Raw genomic sequence first — 15,388 nt, forward strand, 5'->3', positions numbered from 1 at the left:
GGTCTGCTTGCAGAAGTGGCAGACATCAGATGCCTTGTTCTTCTTCTGCTTCTTGGTTTTGGTAGCTTTCTTCTGGGGCTTCTTTGCCTTTCTCTTTTTTGGCCCGATTTGTTAGCTTCAGCAAGCATAACCACAGGCTCATCCTTCTTGACTAGATCCTCAGCCCTCTGCAACATATTGTTGAGTTCCTGGATGCTGACATTCAGCTTATTCATGTTGTAGTTCATTGTGAACGCATTGAAGGAAGAGGGCAAGGAATTCAGGATGGCATCCACTTGCGTGCCAAGATCTAGCCCAGATCCAAGGGCTTCGAGTTCATTAATGTAGCCCATCATCCGAAGACAATGGTCATGAACTTTCTGCCCCTTGGACATCTGCGCGGTCATGAACAGTTTCAGGACCTTCTGTTGAGTAGAACGGTTCTGCTCTTCATACATTGTCTTTAGACTGTCCAATATGTCCTTGGCTAGTTCGATCTGATCGAACCGCCTCAGTATTGAGTTGTCTAGTGAGGCAATGACAAAGTAGCGGGCTAGGGAGTTCTTATCCTCCCAATCTTGGTAGTCCCTCCTACGGGCCTCAGAAGCCCTATCACCCGGACGCTCCGGGGCAGGATTTCACCACCTTATCTAACTTTTCGGAAGTTAGGACCAGAATATGATTTTTGTACCAGTCGGCATAGTTTGAGCCCTTATGCTTGTTATCGTCTAGAAGCTTTGTGAATTGACCATTTGCCATTTTCTGATAAAACAACAAAGACGTTAGTCCACAACCTTAGTTTGATTCATGTTACCTACATAGACATGAGTTTTAATCTATGTTCCATTACCATTTGTTCATCTCTGAGATTTCCCTCCTTTCTCAGTGACGGAGACGACGAAAAAAGTCTCTAGAAATGTGGGAAATCACATGGGGTGTGTGAAGCCAACTATTTCAGTTGCATAACCCCACCACCTTTCTATGACGGATCATATCCACTCATCAAATGAGTTTCCCTTTGGCCTCTTTCAGACAAGGTTCAGAGCCATTTTCAGGTAAACCTTTTTGTCCAGTGAGTGCTCACCCATCATATTCAGGTTACGCCAAGGTACCGTGAGAGAGTTCCCATTTTCTAGTGAAGCCCCTCCTACATCGGTCTATGACGCCCCTATCATCTTATAAAACACTCTCACAGATCCAACAGCAAATGGATAACCAATTTTATGGTGCGTTTCCTCATTACTGAAGGACCCATCATTGTGCTATTGACGGAAATCTTTTAGAGAGTCCATCATATGGATCTCCCTATCACATGCACTCATTTTTGCTGGAGGGAGCAAAATTACGCCCTAGTTCTAATTTTAGGTCAAACCAAAGTGGCTCCCACTAGCTTTCATTAAGTCAGATTTCTGGTGGGCCTTAATCGGCTAGGGGTTCCGTACGGATCCCTTTTCAGGGTTGTGGGGCCCACCATGAAAGGAGGGGTCACCCAATGACCTTAAGGGACACCATGGCAATGATGTGCATTCAGCCATGGTGCGCGCAAGAGCCACTAACGAGTCTTCATGGGCCAAGTGCTTATGGCCCACGGTCGCAGCACATCGCAGCACATCAAACATCCAAACATCACATGTAAAGGAAGAATTGATCCAATCAATTAACTGTTAGACAGTTTTGTATGCCCTTAGCTTCAATCAGAATGATGTACTTTATGAGTTTATTGTAAATGAATAAAGATACATATTTGATTCATGTTCCCTTGGTATGTTTCTGTGTAATACCCTTAAACTGGACACTTAATGAGACTCGTGTTAGTTTAGAATGTTCACAGCCAGTGGGTTGGTCTGGGGAGACCTATCCTGACAAGGCTGACACTGTAGTGCCACCAAGTCGGTTGGGGTGGCTTGTCTCAATTGCCAGGGTGAGACCCTTGGCACATACAGTGTAGGATTAATTGAATCTTTGAACTAGACCAGATTTCCAGTATTGCCCTGGACCTTGGAGATTGATGGGCAAAACTGGAAAGTTACACCCGACCCCTAGACTCGATCATGATACTGCATTAGGTGTCGGATTGGGCTATCTTTGATGTACCAATCAGTGAGATCCTTAGCGGGGATCAAAACCTGGGTATGTTGGGACAGTCCGAGAATTCATCTGACTGGGTGATCATAGTGACAGGATCAGCCCCTTTGTCGGACAAAGGTAATGATCGGGGATGCACTCTCACTGATGGAAACCAAGACTGCCGGCAGCCGATTTCAACCGTTGAGATTTGTTTTGCAAAATATATTTTATATAAGATATAAAAGTATATATGTATGGTTTCTAAATTGTTTAAAAGAAGGTTTTAATTCCCGGGATCCATATGAGTGGAGAGTGCAACACTGTTCCTTGCAGCCGAGGGAGAGGTCCTCTCTTGTCGGGCAGTGTATGATCATTATGGGCTAAGAGGTTAAGTGTAAGACCATTGAGGATAATGCCTAATGGGCTAATCTTGCATCTGCCCACAGTCCCTGGGTGTTACAAGGTGGCTTGGCCCAGGGACCACTTAGTGTAAGTGTTGGGCCCATAGAGCTCATTTGATGGGTTTCAGGGGGTACACTGTCTTCAGCAGTGCATTCGACCAGGCCTTGTAACAAAGGCTGGGCTGAACCCATGTGGCTGATGTGTAGATCAATGCTTGGGTCCCATGCCATATAAGGAAGCCCAACTGGGCAGCAATTTGGAAGGTTTTTTGAGTACATAACCTTAATGGGCCTTAAGCCCATTTTGAACTGGGCTGATTTGATCAGTCATTTAAAGGGGGCGAATTCTGAAGTGGGTCAGCTAAAAGGATTGGGCTTAGACCCTATCCACTCAGAGAGTCCAAGATCTAAATAAGATTTAGATCTGGAAACCTCCTAATTAGATTAGGAAACAGCTGATCTGATCTACAGATAAGATAAGGATTATCCCTTATTCAAATCTTAGACTTTTAAGATGTTTCTAGAGGCTGAGGGGAAGTTTTAGTCGTTGAATGCCCTAGGTTCAAAGTTATTTTGAAGAGGATTCTAAATAGAGAGCTCGGACTGAGTCTAGCTCTGGGTCTCAAGATGAAGAGGCTAAGGTGTCGGAATTGAAAGATCTTGGTACCGTTGGACTCGGAATTTCAAGCTCTATCCATCTATAGGGTTGGATTTCAGATTTTCTAGGGGTTAGGATTTAGGATCAGAGATGATCCCGATCGGACGATCGGAATTGGTTTTGGCTTCAGGTCTTGAGATGGAGGGGTAAGCAGTGCCGGATTTGGGCGATCTTGGTGTTGCTGGATTTGGATTTTTGGACTCTACATACCTATGGTCTCAGATTTTGGATTTGATATTAAATGAGGACTAGGATCAAAATGACTCTGATCGAACGAGTGAAATCAATTTCGACTTCGGGTTTTAGGATGATGAGGTAAACGGTGTTGGACATGGGTGAGCTTGGTGTCATTGGATTTGGATTTTTGGGCTCTACGTACCTATGGTCTCAGATTTTGGATTTGATTTGAATTGAGGATTAGGATCAAAATGACACTGATCGGATGATCAGAATTGATTTCAGCTTTGGGTCTTAGGATGATGGGGTAAACGGTGTCGGACTTGGGTGATCTTGGTGTTGTTGGATTTGGATTTTTGAGCTCTATGTACCTATGGTCTCAGATTTTGGATTTGATGTGAAATGAGGATTAGGATTGAAATGGCTCTGATCAGATGATCAGAATTGGTTTTGACTTTGGGACGATGAAGGGGTAAACAATGTCGGAATTGGGTGATATTGGTGGCATTGGGTTTAGTTTTTCGGGCTCTACATACCTATGGTTTTGGATCCTTGAGGCCCTAACTTTTGTAAAATTCTAAAAATACCCCCAGGTCAGTTGAGAGGTTAGCTGAAGCATGCTTGAAGTTCAAAGTGTTGTAGAAAGACTGAGAGCAAAAAATGGAGTGTCTATAGTGCGCATTGTGCGGTGTGCAATGTGTATGGTATGTGTGCGTGGTTTGTTGAGCAACCATCTTGTAATGCCAAAAATTTTCTTTGTTGATATTAGATCACTGGTAGTACAATGAAGGTTCCCATTATTCTAACTCCTCTGTATGGGCTTGCCATCGAGATCTTCTAGCCTGTATGTACTAGGTTCGAAGACTGGTAACTCTGTACAAGCCTTCCTAGTTGGGCTCGAGCTTCCCTTCTCCTAGGGCAGGCACTATGACTTTGTAGAGGACGAGATTGCTGGTTTTGAACTCCCTTCTTCAGACTTTAGAGTTGTAATATTTGTCCATCCTCTATTGCTGTGCTGCCATCCTAATGTATGCTCAATTTCATACTTCTTCCATGAGGTCCATGGGTATCATGGCTTCGATTTTGTAGGTTAGGCTGAAGGGTATCTCTCTGGTGGCCGTTCGCGTTGTAGTCTTATATGCCGAGAAAATGCTCGAAAACTCTTCGACCCACCTCCCCATGGCTTGGTTAAGTCTGGTCTTCAAGCTATGTAATAGGGTGTGGTTGGTCACCTCAATTTGCCCATTGCTCTGAGGTCGATGTACGACAGTAGTCCGGTGGTCGATCTTCAGGTCGGTGCAAAGGGCTTGAACTTTTGGTTAGTGAAATGTGTTCCATTATCTATGATGAGGACCCATGGAATACTGAACCGACAAACAATACCTTGCCAGAAAAAATTCTGGGCATTGTGCACAGTGATGCGTGTCAGGGCCTCATCTTCCACCCATTTAGTGAAGTAGTCCACTACTTCCAAGAAGAAATTCTTCTGCATGACCATGGTGGGGAATGGGCTGAGGATATCCATTCCCCACTGCACGAAGGGCCACAGACTAGTGATCGGCTTCAAGGGGACTACTGGCTGATGATGGGGGTTTGAATGTCACTGACAACTATCGTACTTCCTTACAAACTGGGTTGCATCCTACTTCATGGTCGAACAGAAGTACCCTTGCCGAAGTGCCTTGTGAGCCAAGGTTCAGGCATCGAAATGATCTCCATAGATACCTTTGTGTATCTCCCTAAGGACGTAATCGACCTTGGATGGGGGAAGACACTTCAGGAAGGGGAGAGTGTGTGAGTGGCGGTAGAGTTGTCCCTAGATGAGGGTAGTACCAGGCTGATTTGTGTTGGAGCTTCTTGTCTTCTATTTAGTCTTCTAGAAGTGTGCCATCCCGGAGAGATTGTATGATGGGGTCCATCCAGGATGGGCCATGCTGAATGGAAGGATGAGGACTAGCTAACTTTGATAGTGCTGTCAGCGTGATACTCGGCTGGGCCAAGGTGTCCATCCGCACTGTCAAGTCGAGGTTGGTCTTCAGAAAACTGGCTAACTTTAATAGTGTGCCAGCTCAGATGTTTTCAGCTCGGGGAATCTATTGGGTGCTAAACTGCTCATGCTGTTGGATGAGCTCTTGAATGTTTTGGAAGTAGGCCGCCATGGTGGGGGTCTTCATCTCAAACTAGCCGTGGATCTGGTTGACCACCAACTGGGAGTCATTGAAGGTTTTGACTCGTCGAGCTCTGAGGTCTAGGGTGAGCTGAAGTGCGACGATTAGGGCTTCGTACTCAGCTTCGTAGTTAGAGGCTTTGAACTTGAACTTGAGGACATACACTAATACTATGTCATTAGGGCCAAGGAGGATGAGGTTGGCCCCACTGCCTTGTCTGTTGGATGAACCGTCCACATGGAGAGTCCATATCTGTAGTGTCGAGGCTGGGTCTTGTGTGGTGAAGGTACCCTCAGCAAGAAAGTTGGCCAAGGACTGGGCTTTGATGGCGGGCCAAGGAGTGTAGTCGATGTCGAATTCGTTTAACTCCACACTCCACTTGATTTGGTGACCAGATGCCTCCGGCCTTTGGAGCACTTGCTTGAGGGGCTGGTTAGTAAGTACCCGGATGTTGTGGGCTTAGAAGTATGGTTTGAGCTTCCTCGCTGAGGTGACTAGTGCCAAGGCCATCTTTTCTAAGTTAGAGTATCAGGTTTCTATGCCACTGAGAACTTTGCTGGTATAGTAGATCAGTCTTTGTACCTGGTCTTTCTCCTTGACCAGTATTGAGCTGACGACCTCATCCACGACCGAGAGGTAGAGTAATAACTCATCCCCTGGGCTCAGTTTTGTGAGGAGATGCAACAAGCTTAGGTACCTTTTTACATTTTGAAAGAACCGTTCACATTCCTCGGTTCATTATAATTCCATGATGTGCTTGAGGGCCTTGAAGAAGGGCAGACACTAGTTCATTAATTTGGATATGAATCTACTGAGGGCAACTATTCATCCAGTGAGGTGCTGCACTTCTTTGTGGGTCCCAGGTGATTGCATGTTGAGGATGGCTTGGATTTTCTCTAGGTTGGCTTCAATTCCTCTCTACATCACCATAAACCCCAAGAATTTGCCAAAGCCGACCCCGAAGGTGCATTTGGTTGGGTTCAGCTTCATTCTATACTTCTTGAGGGTGTTAAAGACTTCCTTAAGGTCGGTTAGGTGATGCTCGGCTTTCTTGCTTTTCACGAGCATGTCATCCATGTATGCTTCCACATTTTGGCCGAGCTAATCCTTGAAGACCTTGTTCACCAGCTGTTGATAAGTGGTGCCGATGTTCTTGATGTCAAAGGGTAGCAGCACCTTGTAGCAGTACAACCTGTGGTCGGTGATGAAGGCGATTTTCTCCTGGTCATCTGGGTGCATCTGAATCACAGATTATAACCCAAGAACACGTCCATGAATCTCAGTTGTTCATGCCCTGCGCTTGTGTCGACGAGTTGTTTGATCCTCGGCAGGGGAAAACTATCCTTGGGACAAGCTTCATTTAGGTTGGTGAAGTCGATGCAGATCCTCCACTTACCATTGGCTTTCTTCACCATTACCACGTTGGCCAACCAGTTCGGGTACTTTACCTCCCGAATGAAGCTAGCATCGAGCAACTTCTAGACTTCATCGGTGATCGAGGTTCAAAGTATCGATACGGTACGCATTTCGACTATATCATATCGGTACTTAAAAACGGTCGATACACACTTTTTTTTATTTTTTTTCAAAGTTTGGTTTTTTGGGAAGCTTATAAGATTTTTTTATTATTAAAAAAAAAGTTGGGGGTCCGAAACACCTGGAAATAGGCATTTTGGACTGTATCTTTTTCAAAAGATTCAATATGATATGCCCGATACGGGGCGTATCGTATTGATACTTTGAACCATGTCAGCGATCACCTGTCATCGTTCTATGGCGAAGCTTCTCTTCTTCTACCTAATGGGTCAGTAGTGTGGGTTGATAGCATGGGTTAGCATTCAGGCGTGATGACCTTGGGGTGGATCCCTGCATATCCCTCAAGCAAACACGTCAGCGTGTTCTCTCAGTAGTTGTACTAACTCATCTCGAAGACGATCTCCCAAGAGAGAGCCAACTTAGACTACCTTATTGGGGTCTTCCTCAGAGAGTGGCACCAGAATGAGATCATCGATAGGTTGGCCACGCTATGTCTTAACATTGTCCTGTAGATCTATGCTTTCGGCCATCAGTGTCTCTGCGATAGGGTGCAGTCATCGACAAGAGGTCAAGTAGAACTGTCGTGCGGTCTTTTGGTCTCCATGTGCTACTCCCACACTATACTGGGTTACTAATTTATTTGCCAGGTGGATCATGGAGACCGAGGCCCACAAAGAGTTCAAGGTTGGGCGAACGAGGATGCTCATTATGTTGAAGATGAAGTCGACCATGGCCATTGTGGTGATGTCCCCATCTCCAATCAGAAGGGGGAGGGTGACCCTCCTGGTTGGAATGAGTGACTCCCCAGAGAAGCCCATCAGGGGAGTGTTGACAAGGGTAAGGCAGCTTTTTTCGATGCTGAGCTTGTCGAATGTGTCTTCGAAGAGGACATCTACCGAGCTACTTGTGTAGACTAGGATGCGTCGCATTTCGAAGTTGGCCACCTCGGTAATGATTACTAGGGTGTCATTATGTGGGGTTTGGACCCCCCGAAGGTCATCCTTTGTGAAGTTGATTGGGTCTTCGCATCTTTTCTTCGGACCTCTATTGTCGATCTCGAGTAGCTGCACATATTTTTTGTAGCCTGCGATCTTCGATATCTCTTCTCTTCTTGTTAGGCCTTTCTTCCTTGTCTCTCAACTGCGCCTATGATTCTTCCACATTGATATACTTTTGGGCATGGCTTATCAGTGCGGGGATGGTCTAAGGGAGATTCTTGGAGATGTTGAAGTTGAATGGAGAGGGCCACAAACCGTGCTGGTGAAGGGATGAGAGATCCATTATATGGATGGTCAAACCCTGCAAGAAGGTTGGGCGAAGTTTCAAAAACTTCTCTCTCTCCCATGTGGGAATCACATTCCCTATTTTAGAAAACTGCATTTTCAAGAATCAATCTTGAAATAAAACCGGACCAGATCTGAAGCCACAAGGTAGAAGAGGGATATACCTGATACGGAGTAACAGTAACTCCCAACGAAGGTGTTCATGCCCAAGGAGCAAACCAAAGACTGCTCCCACTGAGATGACACAGTGTGAGGTGGAGCAGGATTAGCAGGATGGCCCTTCAGCAAGAATGTGATGGAGGGCTAGTGAGCACGACTTCAGATTATCTTTTCTACCAAAAGGTAATATCAAGAACCTTTCTTGATCACTCCCATAGGTGGAGATCGAACTGATAGGGGCGGCAGGAGAGGAAAGAGCAGAAGATAGGAGCAGTCAAACGGCAAATTCTTCTCTCTTTGTGAACTACAAACTGAGTATTGTGTATTGGAGGTTCCCCTACTCCTCTATTTATGGCCTTTAAAGAGAGCATCTCCTAATCCCATTAGGAGTTTCCTAATCCAAATCTTGTATTTGGATCTGGACTCTCTTTAAAAGATAAGGATAATCCCTTATCTTATTTGCAGATAAAGATCAGCCTTCCTAATTGATGAGAGTAGAATTTATCATATTTTTATCCCCAAATATTCTGTCTTTTATACTAAATTAGTACTTAATTGGACTCATATTTCTTGTATTTCGGTTTAGGGCATGAAAGAAGGCATCAGGAGCAAAGAAAGGCAAATCGGGTGATTTTTCATAGTTTCGGCACCATTCCGTAATTTGGGCCTAACTCGCGTATCCGAACTCCGATTGGGCTGATTCAAGACCCAATGGAAAGATAAGAGCAAAAACCACAACTTTCATGCGTTGGGATTTCACAGATTTGGCCTGCATCGAAGTCAAATCTAGGCCCGAAGTCGGGGCAAATTCATAGGAAGGCCCAATCCGCAGCTGAAGCCCAACTTGCAGAAAAGCCTAGCTGAAGCCCAATTCGCAGAGGAGGTCTAATACGAATCCAAGAACAAGAAACTGAAAAGAGTCTTACCAGATCTAAATTTATGATGTAATCCCAGAAAGATAAAGAGATTGAGTTCATTAGATAAAGAGATAAGAGTAGGATTAGACTAGGACTTTCTAATCTTGAGAGATTAAGTTCAAAAAAGAGTAGGACACCACCCCCTCCCCTTTAGGTTATAAAAAGGGGTAGGGGGCAGACTAGAGAGGTATCAAGAAAAAGATCAAGAGGATTAAGAAGCAGAGGAGCAATCCATCCATCAAACAAGAAGTCTTCAAGAAGGAGGTGGCGGCAAGGAGAAGAGGAGATCTTAACTCCAAGGGCGAAACCATGAGTTCCTTCTTTCCTCTTGTTTGTTTTATTTCTGCTAGTATGAACTGATTTATCTATAGTTAGGGCTGTGGAAAGCCTAATCATATCAATGAATATATTTTTATTCTGATTTATTCAAGATCGTGATTTCCATATAGTCTAAGAATTATCTTGCTTAATGCTATTAAGAGTGATCATCTCTTAATTGATCAGGCATATATGAATGAATCGAGAGAGGAATTCATATAGCTGACCACATAATTTGTAGTGTGGATTGAATGGTATATAGGGGTATATACACATGATTCATCTGAATATAATAGTTTTTCCTTGAACTTAATGCACTTCTATCTTGAGAACTCTAGTCGAGAGATCAAGGGGTTACCTGATAGAAGTAGTTTTAGTATATCTCGAGAGAGAATATTAAATAAAATTGGAAAGACTTCAGCTTATGGGAATGACAAATTATCTTGGATAATCTCATCCATTAATATTCATTGGAATGGTTAGGTGGACAGAAAGCCCTAGCGAATTTAACCAATCGTTACATACTTCAGCATTGTTACTTCTGCTCTTGTTTTCTTTTTCTGCTTTCCATTAGTTCTTATTCTCAAATCTGAAATTTGATTGTCCAAATAATTAGGGAAGGCTGTAGTTCTAATACTTATTTTGTTAAATCCTTGTGGAAACAATATTTTTATACTACTTGATAACTAGTGCACTTGCTAGGGTTATATTTATAGCCATCAAGTTTTTGGTACTATTACCAGGGATTCAATCCTAAAATAATATTAGAACTTGTTAACCTTGATTAATTTGGACTTTTTTATTTCTATTTTTATTATTTTGTTATTATTTTATTTTTATTTTACTTGTTCGAATTCTTGCTGGTTCAGATTTACTAGTGCATGACACGCACTAGAAGAGAGGGATTATTAGAATTTGACCCAGAAATAGAAAGGACCCTTCGCTTGTTGCAAAGGGCTAACAAAGGTAAGACAAGAGAGGAGGTTGTTATTGACAACCCAACAATAGAGATTGAAGGAGAGATGGTAGAAGCAAATCGCACCCTCTTAGACTACGCTTGTCCAAACATTGATGGGGCGACTTCCAGCATTTGCAAGCCCACCATTCAGGCCAACAATTTCAAAATCAAGCCTGCAATAATTCAGATGATCCAAACAAGTATTCAGTTTAGTGGGTTACCAAGTGATGACCCTAATTCGCACATTGTTAACTTCCTAGAAATATGTGATACATTTAAACATAATGGAGTTAGTGATGATGCTATTAGGCTTAGATTATTTCCTTTTTCATTGCGTGATAGAGATAAAGATTGGCTTAACTCAATCCCTGCAGGAAGTATCACCACTTGGAATGATCTAACCCAAAAAATTTTGGCTAAATATTTCCCACCCTCCAAAACAGCAAATTTAATTAATGATATTACTACTTTTGCTCAATTTGAGAGGGAATATTTGTATGAAGCATGGGAACGATTCAAGGAGATGCTTAGGAAGTGTCCTCACCATGGGATACCAACTTGGCGTCAAATTCAGACTTTTTATAATGGTATTACCCTCTCTAATCGATCCATTATTGATGCAGCTGCAGGTGGCACAATTATGAGAAAAACTCCAGAGGAAGCTTATGACCTAGTGGAGGAGATGGTGTCAAACAGCTACCAGTGGAGCAATGTCCAAACCAATCAGAGGGGAGTACACCACATCGATTCCCTTGCAGCCCTATCTGTGCAACTTGCTAATTTGAATAAGAAACTTGATACTTTTAATATTGCAGCCATTAATGCATCATCTAGCATCTCATGTGATTTTTGTGGTCAAATAGGACATACTAATTCTGACTGTCCATTAAGTAGTCCTTTTACTTCACATGAGAGTGCTAATTTTATCTCTCATGTTGGTAGGTCAAATTTCAACCCATATTCAAACACATACAACCCAGGATGGAGGAATCATCCAAATTTCTCATGGAGCAACAATCAGCCAAAGGCACCCATGGGATTCCAACAACAGCCGCCCCCACAAGAAAAAAAGAGTAATTTGGAGGAGATGATTTCTAATTTTATCAATGCTACTGAAGCAAGATTCCAAAGCCATGAAGCATTGATTAAGAACTTAGAAGTTCAAGTGGGGAAGATTGTAAGCATGCTATCGGAAAGAAAAGAGGGACGGCTACCCAGCAACACGGAGCAAAATCCCAAAGAGCAGGTGAATGCCATAGCCTTAAGAAGCGGGAAGACAGTTGGCGAAATCCAAAAAGAAGACAAGAAAGCTGATGTGGCCGATCTACAAAAGGAGGATGAGGGAAGTACACCTAAACTGAATTTAGATGCAATTAAACTCCCTATCCCCTACCCTAGAAGAATTTTGAAAGCTAACTTAGATAGACAATTTGAGAAATTTTTAGAAGTTTTCAAAAAAATACATATTAACCTCCCTCTTCTTGATGTATTGTCACAAATGTCGAAATATGTCAAATTCTTGAAGGAGGTGATATCAAATAAAAGGAAATAGGAGGAATGTGAGATGGTAAATTTGAATGAAGAGTGCTCAGCCATCCTCCAAAATAAATTGCCCCCAAAGCTTCAAGATCCAGGGAGTTTTTCTATACCTTGCACCATAGGGAAAACTGAATTTGAAAAAGCTTTATGTGATCTAAGTGCCAGTATAAATCTAATGCCTTATTCTATTTTTGAAAAAATTGGATTGCATGAACTAACACCTACTACTATTACCCTACAATTAGCTGATAGATGCATTAAATATCCTAGGGGAATAGTAGAAGATGTTTTAGTCAAAGTGGGCAATTTTATTATTCCTGCTGATTTATTGTGTTGGATATGGAGGAAGATAGGACAATGCCTCTGATTTTAGGAAGACCTTTTCTTGCTACTAGTGGTGCTTTAATTGATGTGCGAAAAGGTCTACTTACCCTTAGAATCAATGGTGAAGAAGTGGTGTTCAATGTATTTAAAACCATGGAACATCCCAACACAATTTAACATGAAATTTATGCAATCGATAGCATTGGTGTTGGCACAGCTGAAATTAACACATCTAAATTAGATGACCCCTTTGAAAGCTACATTATTAATTCATGTAAAAACATGCAGGTCATGGAGGAAGAAGTAAAGAAGGCGATGAACTATTTAGAGGACGGCCAAGAAGGGTTCAAGCCAAGATAAGGTAATGCTCATTATATTTCTAATGAGAGACCGTTACCCTCTGTTTTGCAGGCCCCTATTCTAGATCTAAACCCGCCCATGATGGATGAAAGGAGAGCACACCGAAAGCTGCAACCACGAGAGTTAGAGGATCCAATTTCTGATAGGGAAGTTTGTTTTTCTTTTTCCTTTTGTTTTTTTTAGGTTATGTTTAGGTTGTTTTTGCTACATTTGCTAAAAAAAAATCAAAAAATTATTTTTTCTTTGTAACTTATGATTGTGTTCTTTTTCCTTTCTTAAGACCTTAATCGCAGTTGATCTCATAAGACCTCAATAAGGCATTCAGGGAAGTCCCCTTAAATCTTTCTCTTTTACATAAAGTAATATATATTGAGAACACTGTATACCTTAAGTGTGGGGGGATTAAGGGATTTGATAACTTGTTGGTTAACTCTAGGTTTTGACCCCCTCTAAGGATTTCATTGATTGGCATATCAAAGACAGCCCTATCCGACATCTAGTGTAGTATCATAATCAAGTCTAGGGGTTAGGTGTAACATTCTAGTTTTTCCCATCTATCTTCAAGGTCTAGGGCAATACTAGAATTCTGGTCCAGTTTAGGGTTTCAAGAAAACCCACACTACATGTACCTCAGTTCTCACCTTGGCAGCTGAGACAAGCCACCCTAACCAACTTGGCAGCACATCAATGTTAGCCTTGGCAAGATAAATCTCCCTAGATCTATCCAACGGCTGTGAAGATTCTAAACTAACACGAGTCTCATATGTGTCCAATTTAAGGGTATTACACAGAACACACCATAATAACATGAATCAAATATGTACTTTATTCATTTACATTAAATGTCATAATGTACATCATTCTGATTCAAGCTAAGGGCATACACTGTATAATAGCTAGATGGCAGTGATGGCTACTAATTGATTCAGATTCTGAACCTATAGTGCCTCGGTGTTGAACTTAGCCAGGTAATCTCAGAGGGATTCTCCCTTCCTCTACCGCATCTGCATGAGGCTGGCCGAAGTCTTTTAGTGATGTGAATTGTACTAGAAACTAGCTCTCCATCTACTCGCATGATGCTATAGAGCTTGGGGGAAGGGACAAGTACCACATTAGAGCCGGGCCTTTAAGTGTAGCTCTCCAACTACTCACATGATGCTAGGTTTCTTGGCATGGAGGGCTACCACGAGGATGGGATTCCCGAGATGGGGATTAGCTTGTTGAACGCTTAGAGTGATTTCTTGGCATCTTGATCGATTCTTGATTGTGTGGTAAGAGAGATTTAGGGAAGGCTTCTTGTGTGTTCCCACAGATGGTGCAAATCTGATGCTACTCGGTCCTAGGAAGTGCAAGAACCGAGGTCACAATCAGATAGTCCTTTCCAACTGGGTGGAGCGGAGGTGGAAGGACACAACCACGCACCAAGATCTGCAAGAAAGAAACAAGTCAAAGGCCCAAAGAGTTATCCCCGGGTCGGTGAAAGAATGGTAGGATCCATCTGATGGACGCCATAAAGGTTGCGGAATGGGTGGGCGAATTTCAAAAATTTTCCTACCTTCTCTCAACTGGGAATCACATTCCCTAAACTTGGAATACAATATTCAAGGATCCTACTTGAACCATAATCAAACCAGATCTGAACCAAATGCAAAAGGGAGGAATATACCTAATCCGGAGAAGCAGTATCTCCCAAAGTTGGTGTTCACGCCCAAAGAAGAGACCAGGATCCGCTCCTGCTGAAGATGACACAGTTGTGGGTGGAACGGAACCAGCAGAGTGCGTCCTACACACTAGATTCTTTGCAAGAATCCTCTGGAAACTTTGAACACCGAATCCTCTTTAGTCTTTTCTGCAAGACTGATGTCAAGAACCGGTTTCTTGACTTCTTTTTCTACAAAGATCGAATCTTGTGAGAAGCAATGGCGGCGGCGGCTAGAGGAGAACTCCAAGGAGGAAGACAGAATAATTTATGTGTTCTTTTCCTCTGGAGTATGAATGAGATCTTATCTCTTTTCGCAGGAAGCTTTCTTGCTTTCCAAAAACCCATGGTTCGAAATCTGATATCTCTCCCTTGGTTTTTCCTCCTTTCTTCTTGATTAAGAAACCTCCTAATTAGGAGTTATCCCAATCCAAATCAGTATTTGGATAGGGGATTATCATAATCATATCTACAGATTAAGTTAGCTTACTCCTGATCTTATCAGGAGGTTACCAGATTCAAATCTAATTTGAATTTGGTCTCTCAGAGTGGATAAGGTTAAAAGGCCCAATCCTTTTACTAACATTAATCTCAGATTCGCCCCATAGATGGGTGATCATATAAGCCCAGCTCAAAATGGGCTTTTGGCCCATTCAGTGTTCAGTGTTTAACTAGTTTCCAATCTGCTACCCAGTTGGGCTTCTTTGTATGGCGTGGGACCCAAGCATTGATCTACACACCAGCCACATGGGTTCGGCCCAGCCTTTATTACAAGGCACAGCCAAATTCACTAAAAAACTCAATGAACCCCTGAGCCCATCACATGGACCCTATGGGCCCAACAC

At 42.7% G+C, this 15,388-nt stretch overlaps 1 non-coding gene across 1 annotated transcript; it reads right to left on the reverse strand.

The window, feature by feature from the left end:
* Window positions 1-11,066: 11,066 nt before the first annotated feature.
* On the reverse strand, window positions 11,067-11,173 carry LOC148803220 (small nucleolar RNA R71). Its single transcript, XR_016081589.1, has one exon. It is a non-coding gene; the product is annotated as a small nucleolar RNA R71 (small nucleolar RNA).
* Window positions 11,174-15,388: the final 4,215 nt, after the last annotated feature.

Source organism: Nelumbo nucifera, chromosome 1 (assembly GCF_055504915.1).
Source record: "Nelumbo nucifera cultivar China Antique chromosome 1, China Antique-T2T, whole genome shotgun sequence".
NCBI lineage: Eukaryota > Viridiplantae > Streptophyta > Magnoliopsida > Proteales > Nelumbonaceae > Nelumbo > Nelumbo nucifera.